The sequence below is a fragment of the Microcaecilia unicolor genome, chromosome 1 (assembly GCF_901765095.1).
Source record: "Microcaecilia unicolor chromosome 1, aMicUni1.1, whole genome shotgun sequence".
In the NCBI taxonomy this organism is placed as follows: domain Eukaryota; kingdom Metazoa; phylum Chordata; class Amphibia; order Gymnophiona; family Siphonopidae; genus Microcaecilia; species Microcaecilia unicolor.
The window spans coordinates 357,218,803-357,241,327 of NC_044031.1; the positions used below are offsets into that span (position 1 = coordinate 357,218,803).

General features: G+C 46.8%; 1 protein-coding gene across 3 annotated transcripts in view; it reads right to left on the minus strand.

Annotated features, from left to right (window-relative positions):
• ICE1 (interactor of little elongation complex ELL subunit 1) overlaps window positions 1-22,525 on the minus strand; it is a 352,896-nt gene that overhangs the window by 14,289 nt on the left and 316,082 nt on the right. The window lies entirely within an intron of this gene.

Consider the following 22,525-nt stretch of genomic DNA (forward strand, 5'->3'; position numbering starts at 1 on the left):
GCCAAGATAAGTGTCTTTAAGACATGCAATGCAACATTCAGGAATGAGATGCTGACACCCAATTCTCGTCAGTGATTCTATGTACATCTCTCGTCCTTCTGGTATTTTGTGGAAGAGTCCTGCTACCTTCATTACTCCTTCTGCTGTTTTGTTCAGTATTAAAACACAAGTGGTCATGTTTATAAAAACCTCACGAAAACTAATCTTGTTAAAACTGGGGAGTACATCAGGGGACCATGAGCAGGATGGGAAAATCTAGGGGTCAGAAAAGAGCAGAAGGCAAAAGTGAAAGAAAATTTAAGGGCAAGAAGCCTTTTTGTTTAGCAAGAGAAAAAGAGGCTGTTATGGACTTCTTCTTTTTTTTTTTTTTTTTAGAAGTAGCTGAAAAGGTAAGGAAAACAGATTAGCACTCATAAATATAAGAGATTGCAGAGAAAGGAAGAAACATAATACGTGGAAAAGCTTCAGCAAGCTGATAGTAGTCAAGAGAGCAAAAATACAGATGGAAGAACAATAATATGGTAAAATAGGGGGGAACTGGAATTGAGTGGGCCTGTGAGGACTCACCTGGAAGGGAGAGCAGAGTTTATGAGCAACACTACAGCCAACCAGTTATGCCACCTTTGGATTCAGTGGCTACAAAAAGAACCTGTGTCCGTGGCCCACAGTCATGTAATGAAACGGTCTATTGGCACTGGAATTTCTTAAGATACTTTTTCTCGGTGATCATGGCATGGGTGTAGTTTGACTATTTCATTTGGGGGGGGGGGGGGAAGGGTGCGGCTTGGCACATTTGCATATTCATTTGCATATATACATCTCATACATATTCATCATGGCTATTAATAAAACCAACAAAAACATACACGCACCAGACTAAAATGCCGAATATGAAGCCAGTATATCAAAAACAATAGGGCCAGCCACTTTATGAAATAACACAAAACCCTACAAAGAGACACTCAAAACCAATACAGAAAACTTAACACACAACAGTCTTAACTCACCTATGAAAAGACAGTGCTATAAATTTTACACTGGACCCTAGAGCACCAATATATCTGCTACTGGAAAACTGTAATAAGATGGACTGTTACACATTCCTACACAAACACTACATGCTAGCAGAATCCGTCACGCCAGTCACACATGCAGAACATGGACAGACCCTCATGTGATACAAAATAGGAACCACAAAAAACATGCCCACAAAAACTGAAATATAGATCTCTTCAAGAAAGCCAGACTCTGTAAGCAGTGCAAATACTGGTAAAAGAGAAACAGAAATGTATTTTCTCCTGTATTCTGCAAAATACAATAGAAAAAAAATGTACATTTCATAAAGCAGGCACATCTTAGTCCTTAAAACGCATTAAACAAAAAGAATGTTTTCTTTTCTACCTTTGTTGTCTGAGCATTCTATTTTTCTAGTTGGTCTGGTCCCAGTCTCCACTTTCCATGTATCGGTCTTCTCCTAAATTCTTTTTAAGGTTGACTTTCCATTTCTTCGTTCTTCTTTTGTCTTCCTGCATCTGTCTGGCACTGATCTTTCATTTTACTTCCCCCCCACCACACCTTTCTTTCACTCTTTAGTATCCATCTACCTACTGACTTTGACCATCTCCCTCCCATTCCCTCTCCAGCACTCCCATTCCCCTCTCTGTCTCTCCCTTACCCAGTCTCCTAAATACCTCCCTCATCTTTCACCCACTTCATTAGTCCACCATTCCCATACTCTGTACTCACCCCCTTTGCCCTCATCTACCCTCCACTGCATCTCATCACCCTATCAGTCCCAGCTCCATCCAAGTCTCTCCTTCCTTCTCTTGCCTCCAAGGCCACTCTTCTGCCTGTTACCTTTTACCCCATGCCTAATAACTTATTTTAATCCCTTTCTACCATAACTCAACCCCTTCAGAGACTTATCCCCTTCTCCTATACCCCTCACCAGTACCCCAATCCCTTTTCAATGTCTCTTATCCTCTCTCCAGTTTTCCAGGTCATTCACATTATGTCTCAACCTTTTCCCACATCATCCCTTTTTCTTTCCCTTTTTCTCATATCCCTCATTTCACACCCTGCTTCTTCCCCTCTCGCAACCCCCAGTCCCATCCATCTCCTGCTCCTTCTCTCTGCTGTGCCCCACCCCTCTGTCCCATCCATCTCCAGCTCCTTCCCTCTGCTGTGCTCCATCTCTTCCAGTCCTATCCATCTCCTGCTCCTTCCCTATGCTAACCACCCCTCCCAGTCCCATCCATCTCCTGTTCCTTCCCTCTGCTCACCATCCCTCCCAGTTCCATCCATCTCCTGCTCCTTCCCTCTGCTCACCACCCCTCCCAGTCCCATCCATCTCCTGCTCCTTCCCTCTGCTAACCACCCCTCCCAGTCTCATCCATCTCCTGCTCCTTCCCTCTGCTCACCACCCCTCCCAGTCCCATCCATCTCCTGCTCCTTCCCTCTGCTCACCACCCCTCCCAGTCCCATCCATCTCCTGCTCCTTCCCTCTGCTGTGCTCTATCTCTCCCAGTCCCATCCATCTCCTGCTCCTTCCCTCTGCTAACCACCCCTCCCAGTCCCATCCATCTCCTGCTCCTTCCCTCTGCTAACCACCCCTCCCAGTCACATCCATCTCCTGCTCCTTCCCTCTGCTCACCACCTCTCCCAGTCACATCCATCTCCTGCTCCTTCCCTCTGCTCACCACCCCTCCCAGTCCCATCCATCTCCTGCTCCTTCACTCTGCTCACCAACCCTCCCTCTGCTATGTCCCACCTCTCCCAGTCCAGGTTGTGCCCCGCCCACCCGCAAGGTCCAGGATCGTGCAAGAAACTCTGGCACAGCAGTCTTCAATCTTTCTGTGCTCCCGGCAGTGTTAGCGATGTATACACGCTGCCTTCGGTCTGCCCCGGAAGCTCTCTCTTCAACTTCCTGTTCCCACATAGGTGGGACCAAGGGACGCTGCAGAGAAAAGGCTTCTGGGGCAGTGTGAAGGCAGTGTGGATACACTACTAACGCTGCCGGGAGCACAGAAAGATTGAAGACTGCAGCGCCGGAGGGAGGGAGGAAGAGAAAGGGTAGACGGAATCACGATTGGCAATGCAGGAGGTGGCAAGCTGTTTGCCCCCTCACCCCCCCCCCCAAACTACGCCCATGGATCATGGTTAAGAGAAAAAGTAAAGGGAAATCCTGACCTATGGTCAAACATGTAGTTATTTCCTGATACCACTAAGCCTCTATTCCAGCGGAGTCCTCTTCCCCCTACATCGACCCTGTTGGGCTTGGGAGCAGGGGCATCTATTTCTACATCACCTGCCCCCAACCTTTCTTCCTTAAAACTTCTGGTTGTTTCATGTAGCCATGTGGCCAAGGTTCAAATTCTGTCACCAGCTTTTGTTCAGAACCTTGTTTTATTGACAGAATCTTTTCCAGGTATTCCGTGAAAGGTTTCATTGGTGGACATTTAAGCAATGGTGACCTACACAGAGTCTATACTGAAGTCAATCGGATCTTCAATTGTCAGAGTACTTTAAGCAAACTGTGGATACATTAATGGAACTGGATAAGAGAGTCAATGGTATGGAAGGCAAAATGTCTCATATGAAACAGCAGTTATCAACATTTTAAGCAACTGGGGTGTACACTATTAAAGATAGACTTAACTCTCCACCAATAGTGGCAATGGAAAATCAGATATGCTCTAGGAATTAAAGATTTTTATCATTTCCAGTTTGCCACCTCCTGTCTGCTCAGGTTTTGCTTCTTAAATATTTGCAAGAATTGTTATTGTTTAATGTGGAAACACTCTCTTTCTTGTTATTATATGTGTTCATCAAGAGGGACAAGAGAGAAACCTAGATGTTAATAGAAGCACAAAATTCCTTTAATCTTACTCAGTTTCTTGATTCCTCACATTTGCACTTGCACATTTGTGTTTGTTCGTAAGTTCCATGACTATTCTTTTGCATTTTTTCCCCTGAACAAGATAAGATTAAGATTTTGAACGCTTATTCCAAGAAATTGTTTTTTTATTTTTTGTGTTCAATGATAAATATACCTTGATATGGCTTTCTATTGTTGAAAAGTGCTTTCACTTCAAGCTACAAGGTTCCTAAAATTTCTGTGTAAATGTTTAGTTACTGTTCTCTATAGTTTTCTGGATGCTGCTCATTTGGAGTATATTATAGAGAAGCAGGGTCAGGGTTCATGAAACGTTGTAAAATCGTATTAGGGGGGCTGAGTTTTTCTTTTTTTTTTTGCAGTACTAGTTGAATTAACAGGCTATGTTGTTGGAATATATTTCCTGATTTTCTTCCATTATTTTTCTTCTTAAATGACTCCAATTGATGTGGGCTAGGTTTATGCCATTATACATAAAAGTTTATTTCTATGCTTTATCTTATTATCATTTTGTTTCTTCTCTTTTATGTATATAAATGTATTCTTAAAAAATGTTAATACAGTAAAACAGAGGAACAAATTTTACATTTTTTTTAACATATGCTAGTGATCAGTGGCATTGTGAGACAAGGTGCAGGGAGGAAATATGTAGAAGCTGAGAAAATGGACCTGCTGAACCAAGTATTTCTGTTTGGTACTCACTAAAGAAAAGATGGGAAGCAGGACAACAGACAATGGACACAATAAGAAATGGAAGCAAAGCAGACCTTGGAAAATTTTACAAGACTTGAGGAGCTAGCTAAACCAAAAATAGGCAAAGCAATGGGGCTGGACTGGATACGTATGGCACATCTGTCTGACATTTTCAGTGCTTCTTTAGAGTCAAGAGTGGATCTGGAGACCTGGAGATGGGCTGATGTGGTTCCTCTGCACGGATGCAAAGGAAGCTGGGAACTATAGGCCAGTTAGTCTGATCATGGAGGTGAATTTCATAAAATTAAGATAATGCAGTTTATAAAATCCAATGATTACATAATCTGAGGAAGCTTAGTTTTACCAAAGATTGTTCAGATTAATCAGATAAGACCTATCTCTGGGAGACCAGAGGCTGGATTAAGAAAGGGCGCTAGATGTGGAGTACCTGGATTTCAGAAACTACTTAGACATAGCCCTGAGGCAGTGGTTCCCAAACCTGGTCCTGGAGGCACCCCAGCCAGTCAGGTTTTCAGGATACCCACAATGAATACTGATAAGAGAGATCTGAATGCACTGCCTCCACGGCATTCAAATTTATCTCATAAATATTCATTGTGGATATACTGAAAACCCAACTGGCTGGGGTGCCTCCAGGACCTGGATTGGGAACCTGGGGTATGGGCCCTGAATGAAGGAGTAGACTAGTGATTAGTGCAGCGGACTTTGATCCTGGGGAACTGGGTTTGATTTCCAATGCAGCTCCTTGTGACTCTGGGCAAGTCACTTAACCCTCCATTGCCCCAGGTACAAAATAAGTACCTGTGTGTAAACCACTTTGATTGTAACCACAGAAAGGCAGTATATCGTCCCATTCCCTTTAGCAAGTAAATAGATTAGAAAGTGGCTGACTGGGAACTATTCTTTTCAACATTTTTAAAGCAATATCGTGAAAGAGTTGTTAAGATGTGTCATTTTGTGGATACCAAAACATGCAACAAGGTGGACACCCTGAAAGATGTGTAAAGGTAAAATTATGTATAATCATACCTGATAATTTTCTTTCCATTAATCATAGCTGATCAATCCATAGACTGGTGGGTTGTGTCCATCTACCAGCAGGTGGAGATAGAGAGCAAACTTTTGCCTCCCTATATGTGGTCATGTGCTGCCGGAAACTCCTCAGTATGTCGATATCAAAGCTCCATCCGCAGGACTCAGCACTTAGAGAATTACACCCACGAAGGGACACTCTGCCCAGCTCACCACCGCCGAAAAGGGGGAGGGGAATTAACCCAGCTCATCCCCACACAAGTGGGGGAGGGGAATCCGTCCAGCTCATCCCCGCGGAGCGGGGGAGGGACACCACACCCGCCGATGCGGGGGGATCTGGCTTATCCTGCAACCGCAACCGCGGGAGGAGCTGACTGACCCTAACACCGCCGAAGCGGGAGGGGTACAAAGCTGCCCTACAGCCGCACGAAGCGGGAGGGAGTGCCGGCAGAATTTATGTCTCAATCCAGCCCCGTAAAACGGAGGGGAGAGGAATGCAGCAGCTCACTGTAACACAAACTCGTCTCAACTCTTGAAGAATCCAAGTGAAAGAAGAACTTGAACACGAAGTCCTCCTGAAGTAACTGAAGGCTAAACTTGAACCTAAAATTCAACCAGAATATAAACAGTACAGATATCTGGGAGGGGCTATGGATTGATCAGCTATGATTAATGGAAAGAAAATTATCAGGTATGATTATACATAATTTTACCTTCCATATCATCAAGCTGATCAATCCATAGACTGGTGGGATGTACCGAAGCAGTACTCACCCAGGGCGGGACATAGAAATCCCTGACCTCAACACTGAAGCTCCAAACCGGGCCTCCGCCCGTGCAGCCACAGTCAAACGGTAATGCTTGGAGAATGTATGAGCCGAAGCCCACGTTGCCGCCTTGCATATCTCTTCCAAGGAGACGGATCTGGCCTCTGCCATCGAGGCCGCCTGAGCTCTCGTGGAGTGAGCCTTCAGCTGGATAGGCGGCACCTTCCCCGCGGCCACATAAGCCGCTGCAATGGCTTCCTTGACCCATCTTGCCACTGTAGGCTTAGCAGCCTGCAGACCCTTACGAGGACCTGCAAACAGGACAAACAGATGATCCGATTTCCGGAAATCATTGGTCACTTCCAAGTATCTGATGATGACTCGTCTCACATCCAGATATTCAAGAGCGGAGTACTCCTCTGGGTAGTCCTCCCTACGAAAGGAAGGGAGACAGAGCTGCTGATTCACATGGAAGCGAGAACCAATCTTGGGCAGGAAGGAAGGCACTGTGCGAATAGTCACTCCTGCCTCAGTGAACTGCAGAAAAGGCTCTCGACATGAGAGCGCCTGGAGCTCGGAAACTCTTCTGGCTGAAGTGATAGCCACCAAAAAGACTGCTTTCAACGTCAGGTCTTTCAGAGATGCCCTCGACAAGGGTTCCAAAGGCGGCTTCTGCAATGCTCTTAGCACCAGGTTGAGATTCCACGCAGGCACCACTGAGTGCAGAGGAGGGCGCAGGTGATTAACTCCCTTGAGAAAGCGCACCACATCTGGCTGCGAAGCCAGGGAAGCACCCTTCAGGCGGCCCCTGAAGCAAGCCAGAGCCGCTACCTGCACTTTAAGGGAACTGAGCGACAGGCCTTTCTCCAGACCTTCTTGCAGGAACGCCAACACTGAAGAAATTGGAGCAGTGAAGGGAGAAAGTGAGCCTGCTTCACACCATGCTGCAAAGATACGCCAAACCCTGGCGTAAGCAGTAGAAGTAGAGCGCTTCCTCGCTCTCAGCATAGTGGCGATGACCTTGTCTGAGAAGCCCTTCTTCCTCAGACGCTGCCGCTCAATAGCCAGGCCGTAAGACCAAAGGGAGAGGGATCCTCCATCACCACGGGACCCTGATGTAACAGGCCCTGCTCCACTGACAGCCGCAGAGGATCGTCCACTGAGAGCCTGAACAAGTCCGCATACCAGGGACGTCTGGGCCAATCCGGACCCACCAGGATTACCCTGCCGGGATGCTTTGCCACCCGGTCTAGCACCCTGCCCAACATGGGCCAGGGCGGGAACACATAGAGGAGCTCTTGTGTCGGCCACTGTTGAAGAAGAGCATCTACTCCCAGGGATCGAGGGTCCCGTCCTCTGCTGAAAAAGCGCGGCACTTGGCAATTGGCCGATGACGCCATCAGATCTAGGCTCGGCTGGCCCCAGCGCTTCGTGATGTCCAAGAACGCCTGAGCAGATAGTTGCCACTCTCCGGGCTCCAAGGTATGGCGACTGAGAAAGTCCGCCTTGACATTCATGACTCCGGCAATGTGGGCCGCTGAAAGCTGCTCCAGGTTCGCTTCCGCCCACTGGCAAAGACTCATAGCCTCCTTGGCTAGAGGGGCGCTCTTGGTACCTCCCTGGCGGTTGATATAGGCCACAGCCGTGGCATTGTCCGACAGGACCCGTACAGGCTTCAACACCAGTACCGGGATGAACTCCAATAACACCAACCGAATGGCTCTGAGTTCCAGGAGGTTGATAGACCACTTGCCTCTGCAGGAGACTAGAGCCCCTGCGCTGTCCTTCCCAAGCAGTGGGCTCCCCAGCCCATCAAAGAGGCGTCTGTCGTGACGACAATCCACTCCGGGGTCACCAGAGGCCATCCTGCAGACAACTTGTCTGTCTGCGTCCACCAGCTCAGCGCCTTGCGCACTGCTGGGTCCACGGGAAGGCGCACAGCATAATCCTCCGACATCGGAGCCCAGCGCAGCAGCAGAGATAGCTGTAATGGTCTCATATGAGCCCTGGCCCAGGGCACTACTTCCATCGTGGCCGTCATAGAGCCCAACAGCTGCACGTAGTCCCAAGCCCGAATAGGAGAGGCTACTAGGAACTAGTCCACCTGAGCCTGAAGCTTGACAATCCGATTGTCTGGCAGGAACACTCTGCCCACTTGGGTGTCGAATCGAACTCCCAGATACTCCAGGGACTGAGTCGGGCGCAGCTGGCTCTTCTTCCAGTTGATGATCCATCCCAGGGAGCTCAAAAGAGCAACTACCCGGTCCATAGCTTTGCCGCACTCTGCATAAGAGGGGGCTCGGATCAACCAGTCGTCCAGATAAGGATGGACTTGTACTCCTTCCTTTAGCAGGAAGCCCGCTATGACCCCCATTACTTTGGAAAAGGTCCGCGGAGCAGTAGCCAACCCGAAAGGGAGGGCTCTGAACTGGAAGTGTCGTCTCAGGACTGTAAAACGCAGAAAGCGTTGGAGAGGAGGCCAGATGGGAATATGCAGGTACGCTTCCTTGATGTCCAAGGAAGCCAAGAACTCTCCTGCCTTCACTGCCGCTATAACAGAGCGGAGAGTCTCCATGCGAAAGTGCCTCACTTTCCAGGCCCGATTGACCCCTTTGAGGTCGAGGATAGGCCGGACAGAACCTCCTTTCTTTGGAACCACAAAGTAAATGGAGTAACGTCCCTTGCCAATCTGATTTTTTTGGCACCGGAACGACCGCACCCAGGCGGATCAGGTTGTCCAAGGTCTGCTGCACTACCACAGCTTGACCGGAGACTTGCAGGGAGAGAGTACAAACCCGTCTCTTAAGGGTTGGCAGAACTCTAGCTTGTAGCCGTCTCTGATGACTTCCAGCACACACGCGTCTGAAGTTATAGTGGTCCACTCGCCCAGAAACGAGGACAGCCGTCCTCCAATCTGCACTGGGGCGTGGACCAAGGCCCCGTCATTGGGTACGAGACCCTGGGGGAGGACCGGAGGGAGCACCTCCGGGACGGCGGTCTCTGCGAAAGGAATGCTGCTTGGGGGAGAAATTCCTCTTGAAGGAAGAGGGGGCAGAGGAACCCGACTTGCCCGGGCGGTACCGACGGGCTTCCTGCAACCGTCCTCTGGAGGTACCGGGACGAGTACTAACCCGAGCCCTGACCTCTGGTAATTTCTTGCCCTTAGACGTGCCGAGATCGGTCACGATTTTGTCCAGCTCGACCCCAAAGAGCAGCTTGCCTTTAAAAGGCAATCTAGCCAGGCGGGATTTAGAGGCGTGGTCAGCAGACCAATGTTTCAGCCAAAGCCACCGCCGCGCAGAGACTGTCTGAGCCATGCCTTTAGCTGAGGCTCTCCAGACATCATACAGCAAGTCTGCCAAATAGGCTAAGCCCGATTCCAGGGCCGGCCAATCAGCCCTCAAGGAATGATCCGAGGGGGAAGCCCGCTGCACCATAGTCCGGCACGCCCTGGCCACATAGGAGCCGCAAACTGAGGCCTGCAAACTTAAAGCAGCTGCCTCAAAGGACGACCTTAAGGCCGCCTCCAATCTTCTGTCTTGGGCGTCCTTTAGGGCTGTGCCACCTTCCACCGGCAACGCCGTTTTCTTAGTCACCGCAGTGATTAAAGAATCCACGGTAGGCCACAGATAGGCCTCACGTTCACTCACAGCCAAAGGATAGAGGCGGGACATAGCCCTAGCCACTTTAAGGCTCGTTTCCGGGACATCCCATTGAGCCGCAATTAAGGTGTGCATGGCATCATGCACGTGGAAGGTTCTAGGCGGGCGCTTCGTCCCCAGCATAATGGCAGAGCCAACAGGGGCTGAGGGAGAGACGTCCTCCGGAGAGGAAATCTTCAAAGTGTCCATGGCCTGTAACAACAGGTTGGGCAAATCCTCTGGGCTAAAAAGCCGCGCTGCAGAGGGGTCATCCGCTCCATCCGAGCGGGGATCTATCTCCTCCAAGGAATCCGCAAAGGATCGTTGGGAGACCTCAGACACGCTGCCCTCATCTACATCGGAGGAGACAAAAGTCCTCCAAGGCCTGGAAATCAACCCGAGGGCGTTTACCTCTGGGAACCTCAACCTCTTTATCAGAAGAGGGAGCAGGGGCAGCGTTTTGCATGAGGAAAGCCTGATGCAGCAGCAAAACAAACTCGGGGGAGAAACCCCCCAGACTGTGCACTTCCGCAGCCTGGGCAACAGCCCTAGACGCACTCTCAACCGGCGCTCGCAATAGCGGGGGAGAGACATGCTGCGCATCCAAAATGGCGTCCGGCGCGAAACTCCGTGAAGGAGCCGCGCGGGAAGAACGGCGCTTAACTTTAGCCGCTTTTGTGCCGTCGCCCAAATTAAGGGCGTTCATGGCATTAATGTCTCCAACCTCAAGGGCGGCCCACGAAGAAGCCGTCCGAGCCGCGTGGCCGGCCAAGATGGCGGAGGCGAGGAGCGGGGGATGGGCGTTTATGGCGGGAAAAAACCGCCACGCCGGAGGAACGACCGGGACATTCATCGGTCACTAAACTATCACCCATCAAGGGCGAATCAGGTTGTAAAACCCCCGCATCCCCTCTAGAAGCGCTCCAGCGATCCGGGGAGCGACCCTTTGCGCCCTCGCCCTCCGACGCCATTGCCACGAGGAGAAGAATCGGGGAACCCCCTGCCCGCTATAAAAAGGTAAAAATACCTGCTTGCCGCTCCGAGCTGTAACGAACTGGTGTCCCAGTGAGTAGCTGCAATGAACGTTTAAAGAAACGTCGAATTAAACGCCTTTAAAGACGTTTAAAAATTTTTTTTTTTTTTTTTTAAACGGAGCCAGCGGGAGGGGGGAGAAAAGGAGGGACCTGGCACCACCAGGTTTGCACTTGCTCAAAAGAGCCCTCAACCCCAGGCCTCAACAAAACCTAAGGATTAGGCTTGGAGGCCTAGCCAGAGCTGCTGCTGTGTGTGACCACCACCTGCTGAGATAGAGAACATACTGAGGAGTTTCCGGCAGCACATGACCACATATAGGGAGGCAAAAGTTTGCTCTCTATCTCCACCTGCTGGTAGATGGACACAACCCACCAGTCTATGGATTGATCAGCTTGATGATATGGAAACATGATTTAATGGTTTAAAAAAAATGCAGGGTCATGCATATGGGCTGCAAAAGCAAAATGTAGTAGTACAGCATAGGGGCTGAAATTATTCTATGCACAAAAGAAGACTAGTCTAGTGGTTAGTACAGTGGCCTGAGAACCTGGAGAAAGAAAAATTATGTCTTACCTTATAATTTTCTTTACATTAGTCGCAGAAGATGAATCCAGAGACATGAGGATTGTGTTCATCTACCAGCAGGTAGAGATAGAAGGATGTAGGATGTGGCAAAGCAGTCCTGAAGTAGAATAAGCATCTGAAGAGTCTGTGGATAGCACCAATACTGCGAAAGAAGTATCAAACTGCTTGGAGACAACCAAACAGCTGTGACCGTCCAAGATAGGCAGGGAAGACCTTGACGCCGCCGTACAGAGTTCTTCAAAGAAGGAGAGCTTCTGCACTGGAAGTCGCAATTGCCTAGGGAGAAGGTGCCAGGAATACGGACAGAAAGGGTGCACTCACTAAAATGCCAATGTGCTAGCCTTCTGGCTCCAAGGAGCAAATAAGATCTTGGAAATCACCTAGGAGTCCCGAGCAAAGCACAAACAAAAGATCGGACCAATGGAACTCGGCCACCCCCAAAGTGCAAGCAGCAAGCAAGCAGAAACAAACCATACCAAAGTGTTGAAGAACTATTCTCCAGTAGGACCCATGAGTGCCCAATGCCCCAGAGCATGAACATCCAAATAGTGCAGACATACTGCTTGAATTGCACTCCTGCAAGAAGAACAAAGGGCGATCAAGAGAAAGGGAAATCCCCGTTAGAAGAGGTGGAACTGAGCGCCCCACGTCCCCCCTTAAGGGAATTTGAAAAATCATGACAATAAATCTGGAGGTCCTCAACTGTCTGGAAAGACACCAGGAACTAAGACAAATACTAGGGTACCCCGGATGATAGCCCCTGTAAAGAGTAACACAAGGGCGAGCTTGCCCTGATTGGAAAAACGTTTAGCATCATGTTCAGGAAGATGGCATGCTGGGAGTCCCCCAGATCAATCAGCCACATCGTGATGGACTCATTGAACAACAGTGTGCCCAGAACGGGAGCAGAACTAGCCACTGTCTGAAGCAGCATCTGCCATCCAGAGAGGCAATCCCAGCAAATGACGGCAGAGACTGCCAAACACACTATCAAAGGTGCCGTCCACACTGGAACATACAAGAAAGCAAACAAAAAACAGCCCAGTCAGCACCCCAGGACATTCAGTAGGCATTGGCTGGTAGAGTCCATGAAAGAATCCAAAATATCTTGGAACAAGACGTGGAACTGCTGAATAGCAGGTAATCTACCAAGAGAGCAGATTGTTGAAATTCCTAAAGAGAAAAGGAGAGAGAGCAGAAACCATCCTCAAAGCCTGAGTTTGGCGTGGAGGTACCAAGAGAGGAGGAGAGTAACAGTAGAGAAGAGACCAGAACAGAGGTCTGACAGGTCTTCCGACTCAGGGAAGAATGCCCACTACAAAAACCATTTTGCTAAGAACCGGCTCATGTTTCCGACCCCAAGAAAAGATAACCAGACCTGGGTAGGATCTTGTTCAACAGCCACAGAAAGAAAAAGCCCTACTACACCAAAGATTGTTTTTGGCTTCGACTTATCAAGCACTAAGGTGTAAACTACCTGCCAATGGTGAAAAGAAGGCCAATCCAAAAGACTGAAGTACAGCAGGAAGCTAGGAAGAAACTGGCAGACTCTTAAGAAGGAAGAGATGCCACTTATACAAATGGCAAACATGGTTGAACCCATAAGCCAACCTGGAAGGAAGGCAGTCACTACTACAAGGAAAAATATAATGCCCCTGTCAAAGTCAAAAGCAGAATGGAGAACAGCCTCCAAGGAAGCAAATCCCAGAAATTTAGAGGGGGAAGATTTAAGCACATCCCCTGAAGATCCAGGAAGACAAGAAGTCACCCTGCAGAAACAAAACCACTGCAGACAGCAGAATTCCCAGAAAGAGAAGTGGACTAAAAAGTCTAAATCGAGGTTGAAGGACTCTCCCTGCTGTGGAACAGCAAGAGAAATAGAATAACAACCTCTTCCAAACACCCGAGGAGACAGAATCATGGTGTCGAAAAGAAGATGAGTGTGCAAGGAGGCTGGAATTGCTGGAAGCGTGGGTGAAGCCAGCCTGGCAAAACCAAGCAGAAACAGCAGTGACGGGGAAGAACAGAATGGAGTAAACCCACTCTAGATCTGTGGTAATTTCCTGTCCCACACCTCATGGTCCTTGTAGGTTTCTAAGACAGTGATACCTTTAGTTCTGTTTATAGAATCAAGCTTTCCAGTGCTAGATAGTCTGTTCCTCACACATTGTTTGACATTATGGCTACACCACTTGAGATTGTGTCTAAATATTTCCCTGAAGAAAAGAGGGACCTTGCGAAATTTAGTGATAAATGGCACAAATGGATTAAGAAACAGGTCCGTCATCGCTGACCACACCAGATCCAAGACCCAAAATCACTTCCACAACACAGAAGATGACCTCTATTTATGACACTATTAAAGCTACAGGTGATGGTCATGCCGCACTATTGGGATACACTGGGACAGTCCCCACTACCCCTAATGAATTTGTTGCCCAACAGGAGGATTCCTGGTATTGGGTCCTGGCCTAGTCTGATAACCTGGCCGCTTGGTCTGAGTCCCTGTACCCTCAAGCTGCTACTTTCCTCCGTGAGGGTTCAGTACAAACAGCCGCGCTCAAACTTGCTAAAGACCTCATTCATTCATACCCCGATCCCGGCTGGGGTCCAAGGGATCATACCTACATGCAGGAAGGTCTTAGAATTTGGGATAAATATGAGAACAAATTTCCCCCACCTATGTCTGAATCCCCATTAAAACTACTTCCACTGTTTCACAAGATGTCTGTGGGTACTCCACACACTGAATATGTCCCTTACAGTAACATAGATCTAAATAGCCTTGCTCAACAATTACCTGACCTCACTGATGGGGGTAATAAGTGGATACGTAAGTTCCAAGAATCCACTATGGGCACGACCTTTGCCATAGGCGACATTAAAACATTACTAGGACGCATCCCCCAAGCCAATGTCTAGGACCTTTTTTCTACCGCATGTCTCGCTAACATCATCACTAGTAGTGAGTGGGATGGTGATGAACTAGATACTATTAAAGTTAGGTTGTTTAATGCCATTCGTTATCGATTTCCCACGCATAAGGACTTTTCCGTCCTTACTTCTCAGCGTTGGGAACCTAAAGAACCCATAGAGAAATACATGCTTAAACTGCAACAATTGTACAAAGATGAGACCAAAGAGCGTTTCGATGCTCCGAATAGCCTCCCAGTGTTTTATCACCTTTTTAAACATACCCTACCCGCCAAAGTTAAGGAGGGTCTTGACAACACTGTTGGCATTTCCCAGAAACAATGGCCTGAGATGAAAGAACACATTTTACACCATTGTAGGACGTTTTTGAAAAATGCTCAAAATCAGAACAACCAAGTGCAGAAATTACAGACTCATTTAATGTCCCTACAAATTAAGCAACTTGAAGATCAAAAGCCCAGTAAACCGAAGCACAAAACTATGAAATCTAATCCCTACGTGTGTCCTAACTACCCATGTGCCCCCGATTGCGAGAATTACCGTTCTGCTCTGAGTACGATGCTGATGACCCCTTCTTTCACACCTGTGAGATTCCTGTATGGCAGGCCACTACTACTGATAAGCTACTTTACATCAACGGTAGGGGCAGGAGACCCACACGAGGGAACTTTCCCAGTAAGCAGAGAGGCCATGTAAGAAATGATAAATCAGCCCAATACTTCCCATAGGTATAATGTTCAGTGCTGGCACTGCCACAACTTCGGACATTATGCTGATGAATGCCAGGATCCACCGTGTTCCAATTCTTACAATAATACTGGCAGGTCTATGAATGACCGCCAGCCCTTCCCTCTGTGGAACCCCGAAGACCGTGGGTCTCCACAATGACGAGGGGTTGTGCACACTCAAGCTGGACTTACTGATCCCATAGTGACTTTGCGCATCTAAGATGTACCCGTGTCCTTCCTTGTGGATATTGGCGCGTCCCGCTCTGTTCTGGCCAACGCCCCCACCCAATTATTGAAACACTTAAAGCTGTCCTGAGAAACCATTACCACTATTGGATTTAATGCAGTGCCTACAGACATTCCTATGCTGGAAGCGATGACAATCCAGTTTGCTCACCAATTGTTAAGCGCTCCCTTGTTGTATGCTCCCCTGTGTCCTGTCAATTTGTTAGGAAGGGACCTGTTAACACAATTTAAATTTCAGATCCATTTTGATATCCCTAGTCCTACTCTAAATACTTCCCTGATATGTGCAGTCTCCGCCTTGGTAGGTCAACAGATATCACGTGCTTTAGAAAGATTACCTGATCATCTCTGGGCATCTCCCCGTATGGCCAGGTAGATGCCAAACCTCATCGCATTGATTTACAACCCCATTGCGATGGACCGAAAGTTAGTCAATACCCTTTGAAACCCGAAGTTATACAAGGTTCCACAACACAGATTCAACAATTGTTGGCCCAAGGTTTTATTGAAGTCTGCCATTCCCCGTATACAACTCCCCTTTTCCTTGTTAAAAATAAAAGGAGCCAGGACAGTGGAGAATTATACAAGATTTATGTGCGCTGAACGATGTTATTACACACATTTATCCTAATGTTGAGAACCCCACTACCCTGTTACAGAGTGTGACTCTCCAAACCTATCATACCACTATTGATCTTTGTAATGTTTTTTTTTTCTATTCCACTCCATCCTGATAGTCGACCTTTGACTGCTTTCCAATTTGACAATGTTACCTATCAGTGGACACGGTTGCTGCAGGGCTTTACTGACAGTCCCACTATTTTCTCCCAGACCCTTGCACAGCATATCCGTGAATTTAAGACGATTCGATATGCTTTACCTGATAACACCCATTTGCTACAGTATGTTGATGACCTCACCTGATTTTGACACTTGTGTTCAGGTTACCTGCGATTTCCTAGGGTTTTTGGCTGATAAAGGCTATAAAGTTAAACGAAAACTCCGAGTTGCACAGACCCAGGTTACCTTTCTGGGACACGTGACTGATGCCCAGAATTGGAACCTCAGTCCTGATACTTTAAAGCATGTCTCCAAATTGAATTTGCCCTCTGTTACTGAACTTGTGGATTCCTAATTATTCTGATCGTACTAAAATATTTTATTTGAAGTTAACTGGTAAACATACTTCTAAAAGTGAGCCCATCCGTTTTACTGATCAGGAAAAACTTGCCCTTGTTAGTCTTGTCAAAAACTTGATGTTCAGTTCCCCTTTAGCTACGATTAATGTGTCTCAGGATGTGTATTTGTGGATTACGCATAGTGAGACTACCTGGGCAGCTTTAATAACCCAGCATGATGATGATGACATTGCCTGTGGATATTTGTCTGGAAATATTACCCCTGTTGAACTAGGATTCACCTTTGGTGAAAAAGGATTTGTGGCGGCTGCCACTGCTGTTTTAAAGTTGTATAGTTATATCCCTCACTTACCCGTCATTCTACACACTTCACATGATGCTAAGTACCTTCTAGATAAACACATTAGGCACATGACACCATCATGGCTACAGAAATACCAAGTGGTTTTGCTCAGTGTCGTACACCATATCCGTCCCCTTACAGCTGCTGATTTACAACGGTTACTCCCAATGACTGTTGTTATTGATAGTACTGATTTACTTCCTCATCTGTGCACTGCTTCTTTGCCTACATTGCCCGCTTCCCTTTCTGTTCACTCTGAAATTTTACAGACTGGACCCGTCTGGTTTACGGATGGGTCTCAGCAAAACAATACTGTTGGTTTTGCTGCTGTACATTACACACCTGATGAAATCCCCGTTGACATTGTACAATATAGACTCCCCAGTTCATATACTGCCCAGATGGCTGAACTAGCTGCTGTTTTATATGTTTTGCAATTCAAAGCGTTACAGGATGATCTCTCTGTTACAGATTTAGCTTATGTCTTTTCCTCCTTTCTATGGAATAAAGTCTTTGAGGTGCTGCAAAACCGCCATAAAAATCACTTACGTACTGCCATCACATGGATAAAAGCCCACCAAGAAACCATTTCTCTTTTGAGATTAATGGTAACCACATGGCAGATGACTTAGCCAAAAAAAGTCACTGACACACCTTCTGTTTCTGATCACAATGCTGCTGAAAGCATACTGTTGTCTACTGCTGTTGACACTGCCGTCGAAACTCCCACTTCCCTTATGAGTAAAGCTGAACTGTATGACATTTTACAAGCTTCAGCAACTCAAGCCAAATTGCGATCTTGGTCACAGAGTGGCTGCATGCAGACTTCTCACAATCTTTGGGTACACCCTAGTGGCCAGGTTTGTATTGCACACCAGGTTTTACATTTGATGTTACATTCTGTGCACTCTCTCTTACACCTTAGTGCTTCCACGATGTATGATAACCTGTCTTCTAAAGTTTGGGCTCCCCAAATGTTGTCTATATGCCACTCTGTAGTTCAGGGACATTATAAATGCTTTTTGAATACTCCTAAACGAGGAAGGTATGTCCCACCTGCACATTTACCCACAATTCAGGGCCCAGGTCTTCACTGGTATTTTGATTTTACTGATATGATTTCTCCTGTTAAAGGTAAACGATTTTTACTTGAGGGTGTTGATGCTTTCTCTTAATGGATTGAAGCCATCCCATGTATCCGAGAGACAGGCCAAGTGATGGCACAAGTGTTATGCAATGACATTATTCCCAGATTTGGCATTCCCTGTAAAATTACAACCGACAATGGCTCTCATTTTGTCCAGACCTTCACTGCTAAATTACAGATTACTCACTGGACGGTGAGCATCTATAAACCCACTAGAAATGGTCCAGTGGAAAGATATAATGGTCTGTTGAAAACTAAACTTAGACAACTCATGGCCAATGGTATCAAAACCTGGCTTGATGCCCTGCCCTTGGCTCTACTTGCCCTACGTGCCACGCCTTCTGCGGCATTAAATTTGACCCCTTTTCAGTTGTGTACTGGATGCAGAATGCGTCTCATTCCCAGTAATCCTGATCATCACTTGCCTGACACATACTCGGTTTATTGGGATCAGCTCCAATTGGTAATAATGTCTTTGTCTTTCCATTCCCAGGAATTGACAGACAGAAGGGGGGGGGGGGGGGGATAGTACACAAAACCCCAAGGACCTGAGGATAGGAGATCTAGTCCATAGGAAATATTACACCCACAAGACCTGGAAGGACCCTGTCTATCTTGGCCCATTTAAAGTTGAAGCAGTAACAGCCACTGCAGTGAAGCTCCAGGACCATACTTCCTGGGTCCATTTAAAAGACATTAGAGCCTTCAGTACACATGCTTCAGAGCCAGGAGTTGCCTCCAACATCTCTGACAGAACACCACCAGGAAACACAACAGATATTTAACCCGGACGGGTCCCCGATACCACAGAACCAGGAAACAAACAATTCAAGATTTAACATCTCTCCTTACATGTATGGACTTTATGGGCTCATTTTTTGCTTTACTCTCATTGCAGCATTAATCTTGTTCCTGCTGGATAAATTTCATGTCTGGTTTGCTTACAGGAAGATAAACGAAACCAGAAGTCAATAACATACCGAAGCTTATGACATTCCGCAACAATATACTTATTGTCCTGTGTAGATTATTGTGCTTCACATTTATCATGGCACTTAGCAAGTTAAGGTTACAAATATACTGTACTAGTCGTTCGTATAGCCAAGGGTATAATAACTGACATTTTATTTTCCTATGAACAAATGATTAATGTGGTACTCATAACCCTTTGCGTTGTTTTACATTATTTTTGTCTTGTATGCTTTTGCCCCGATGCTATCCACCCTTATTTTGGTACGGTTCCTTTTGTTTTTTCTAACCTCGTGGCTGCTCGATGGACCTTGGGCACAGACCGATTAAGGGGAGACTTCTGTAATTTTATTTTTACTCTACTATTAATTTTGTTGTGTTTGCCCCTCTTATCACTCACTGACATAGCATAGGACATAGCATTTGCTGCATTTCCGATTAACTCTTTCATCCCTCCATGAATAACTTACTCCTAGCTTTTGGGGTTCTGTTTTATCTTTCCTTTACTATTACTTTCATTACTTTTATTTTGTCCGTAGTTCTGGCACTACAAGAGTACCTGGGTACGGGCCTATGTTTACTTGACAGACTCCATGCCCATTTGCCAAAGGACAAATAATTTTATGTCTATGGCCTTTGGACTCATATCTTTCTTCATTTTTATTCTTTTAGCCACCATTTTTATCTTAGCAGTGGTACTGTTCATACTGGAAAAATTCCACTTCATTTCTCTCTCGGTCCCCTTTTCCTGACTTACATTGCTAACACCACCATTTTGTTGTTGATGGACACACATGAATGTTCTCTCACTATCTTTGGACTTGCTTTCCTGAGCACCTGTGTTCTAGTATTAACTGCATTGCTTTTTGAACAATTTTGCACTGCTTTCTGCTCCTAAAAGACAAAATGTTTACCATCTACCTACTTATCCCTTTTCTTTGTACTATTGATCCCTGTCTTAACCAAGACGTGGTGCTCCCACCGTCTGGGCCCCGCAGCAGTACTACCTTTAGTAAGGAAACCAACCTAGATCCCCAAGACACGGATAGCAATTATGCTCATGGGAGTTATCCAGTACAGACTACTATATACCTCAACCTGTCCAGTGTTGCTGTCACAGTGCAATTCGATGTTTGCAGCATTGCCCTTTGTGGACTTGTGGATTGGCAGAGGTGGTATTCCCAATTTCCTGTTTACTTGTGTGTCTATGCGAAGAGAGCTTCTTTTGGTTCTCCCTGTATGGAATGGCAGAATGTATGGTGGTATACTGGCCTGAACTACCCAACCCAAGATCACTTTGCCTGGAATGACCCCCTACGCATACAAATTTCCTTCACGGAACCATATGTTAAACGTGACACTTGTGCACAGATCAAATGTAACCCTGTGACCTTCACCTTTTGGGGCGTAAATGCGGCAGTTAACTGCACCTTTGGTACTGGAATTGATGTCCCTCACAGGGTGGACCCCGTTGGCCGTTTTCGTGTTTTTGTTAACCCACCTTGTTCTTCAGCACCCGGTGGCGACCCACATAACCCTCTGTTGCCACCTAAGTTGCCGGAAAAAGAAATCCCTGTTAAAATCCTGAACGTAACCAATTTGAAGGAAACTTTTGCCCTTGAGACCGGTTATGGGGATACTAATATGTGGTTAGACTGGATCAGGTACACAACATGTGGCTTGAATGTGTCTGACTGCTATGCTTGTTCTACCCCTTGTCCTGAGCCCATTTCCCTTAAATTCTGACACTGATTATGAGGGGACTGTATGCATGCTAAAACTACTTCAGGGTAACGATAATGATAAATCTTGTAAATCCCTTGCTTTACTGTTTCCAAATTTACCCAAAGAAACTAGAATGCCCCCTGTATTCAAGGTCCCCGCCTCACTATTAAAATTTACTACCTGCCTAGTAAGGATCAATGTAACCAAACCCCACTTTGTTGGGAATATAACAGCATGTAATTTCAGTGTACTTGCTATTAACTCTATTGATTTTTCAGTTTTCCAACCCCTGGGCCTATGTGTGGTGGTACTGTGGAACTAAAATCCTTTACCCCACCCTTGCCCCCTAATTGGCAAGGACAATGTGCTTTGGCCCAGTTTGTTATCCCACTTACCACATCCTGACACAAAGATCAAATCCCCCACCGCTTAAGAAGAAATGCTCCTGCTGGCTCTTTTGACGATAGGGTCTATATTGATGCAACAGGTGTACCAAGGGGGGGGGGGGGGGGGGGGGGGGGGTTCCAGATGAGTTTAAAGCCCGAAATCAGATTGCTGCAGGTTTTGTGTCTTCAATTTTTTGGTGGATTACCATTAACAAGAATGTTGATAGGATTAATTGCATCTATTACAATCAACAACATTTCATTAATTACACCCATGATGCCATCAAAGGTATTGCTGAACAATTGGATGCCACTAGCGAAATGGCCTAGGAAAATCGATTAGTCCTTGATAGGATGTTGGCCGAGAAAGGGGGCGTGTGTGTGATGTTAGGCAGCCACTGTTGTGTGTGATGTTAGGCGGCTAGAAGCTTAGCCGGTGGTGGGAGGCAGGGCTGGTGGTTGGGAGGTGGGGATAGTGCTGGGCAGACTTATACGGTCTGTGGCAGAGCCGGTGGTGGGAGGCGGAGCTGGTGGTTGGGAGGTGGGGATAGTGCTGGGCAGACTTATACGGTCTGTGCCCTGAAAAAGACAGGTACAAATCAAGGTAAGGTATACACAAAAAATGGCACATGTGAGTTTATCTTGTTGGGCAGACTGGGTGGACCGTGCAGGTCTTTTTCTGCCGTCATCTACTATGTTATGTTACTATGTTACTTATATCCCTAATAACACTGCACCTGATGGCTCTATCACCAGGGCTTTACAGGGCCTTACCACTTTGGCTGAGGAACTTGCTGAAAACTCTGGTATAGACATCATTTGGACTGGTTGGTTAGAGGGTTTCTTTGGAAAATGGAAAGATTTCATACTTTCAGGTTTAACCACTCTAGTTATTGTCTTTGCTGTACTTATACTTCTGGGTTGCTGGAGTGGAGGAGTGGCCTAGTGGTTAGGGTGGTGGACTCTGGTCCTGGGGAACTGAGTTTGATTCCCACTTCAGGCACAGGCAGCTCCTTGTGACTCTGGGCAAGTCACTTAACCCTCCATTGCCCCAGGTACAAATAAGTACCTGTATATGTAAGCCGCATTGAGCCTGCCATGAGTGGGAAAGCGCGGGGTACAAATTTAACAAAAAATAAAAATTCCTTGTGTTAGAGGGGTGGTGTTACGCTTAATTGAAACTGCTTTAAGCAAGAAAGAAGCTACAGAGTACGCCTTGACTCTGTATGAACCACTGCA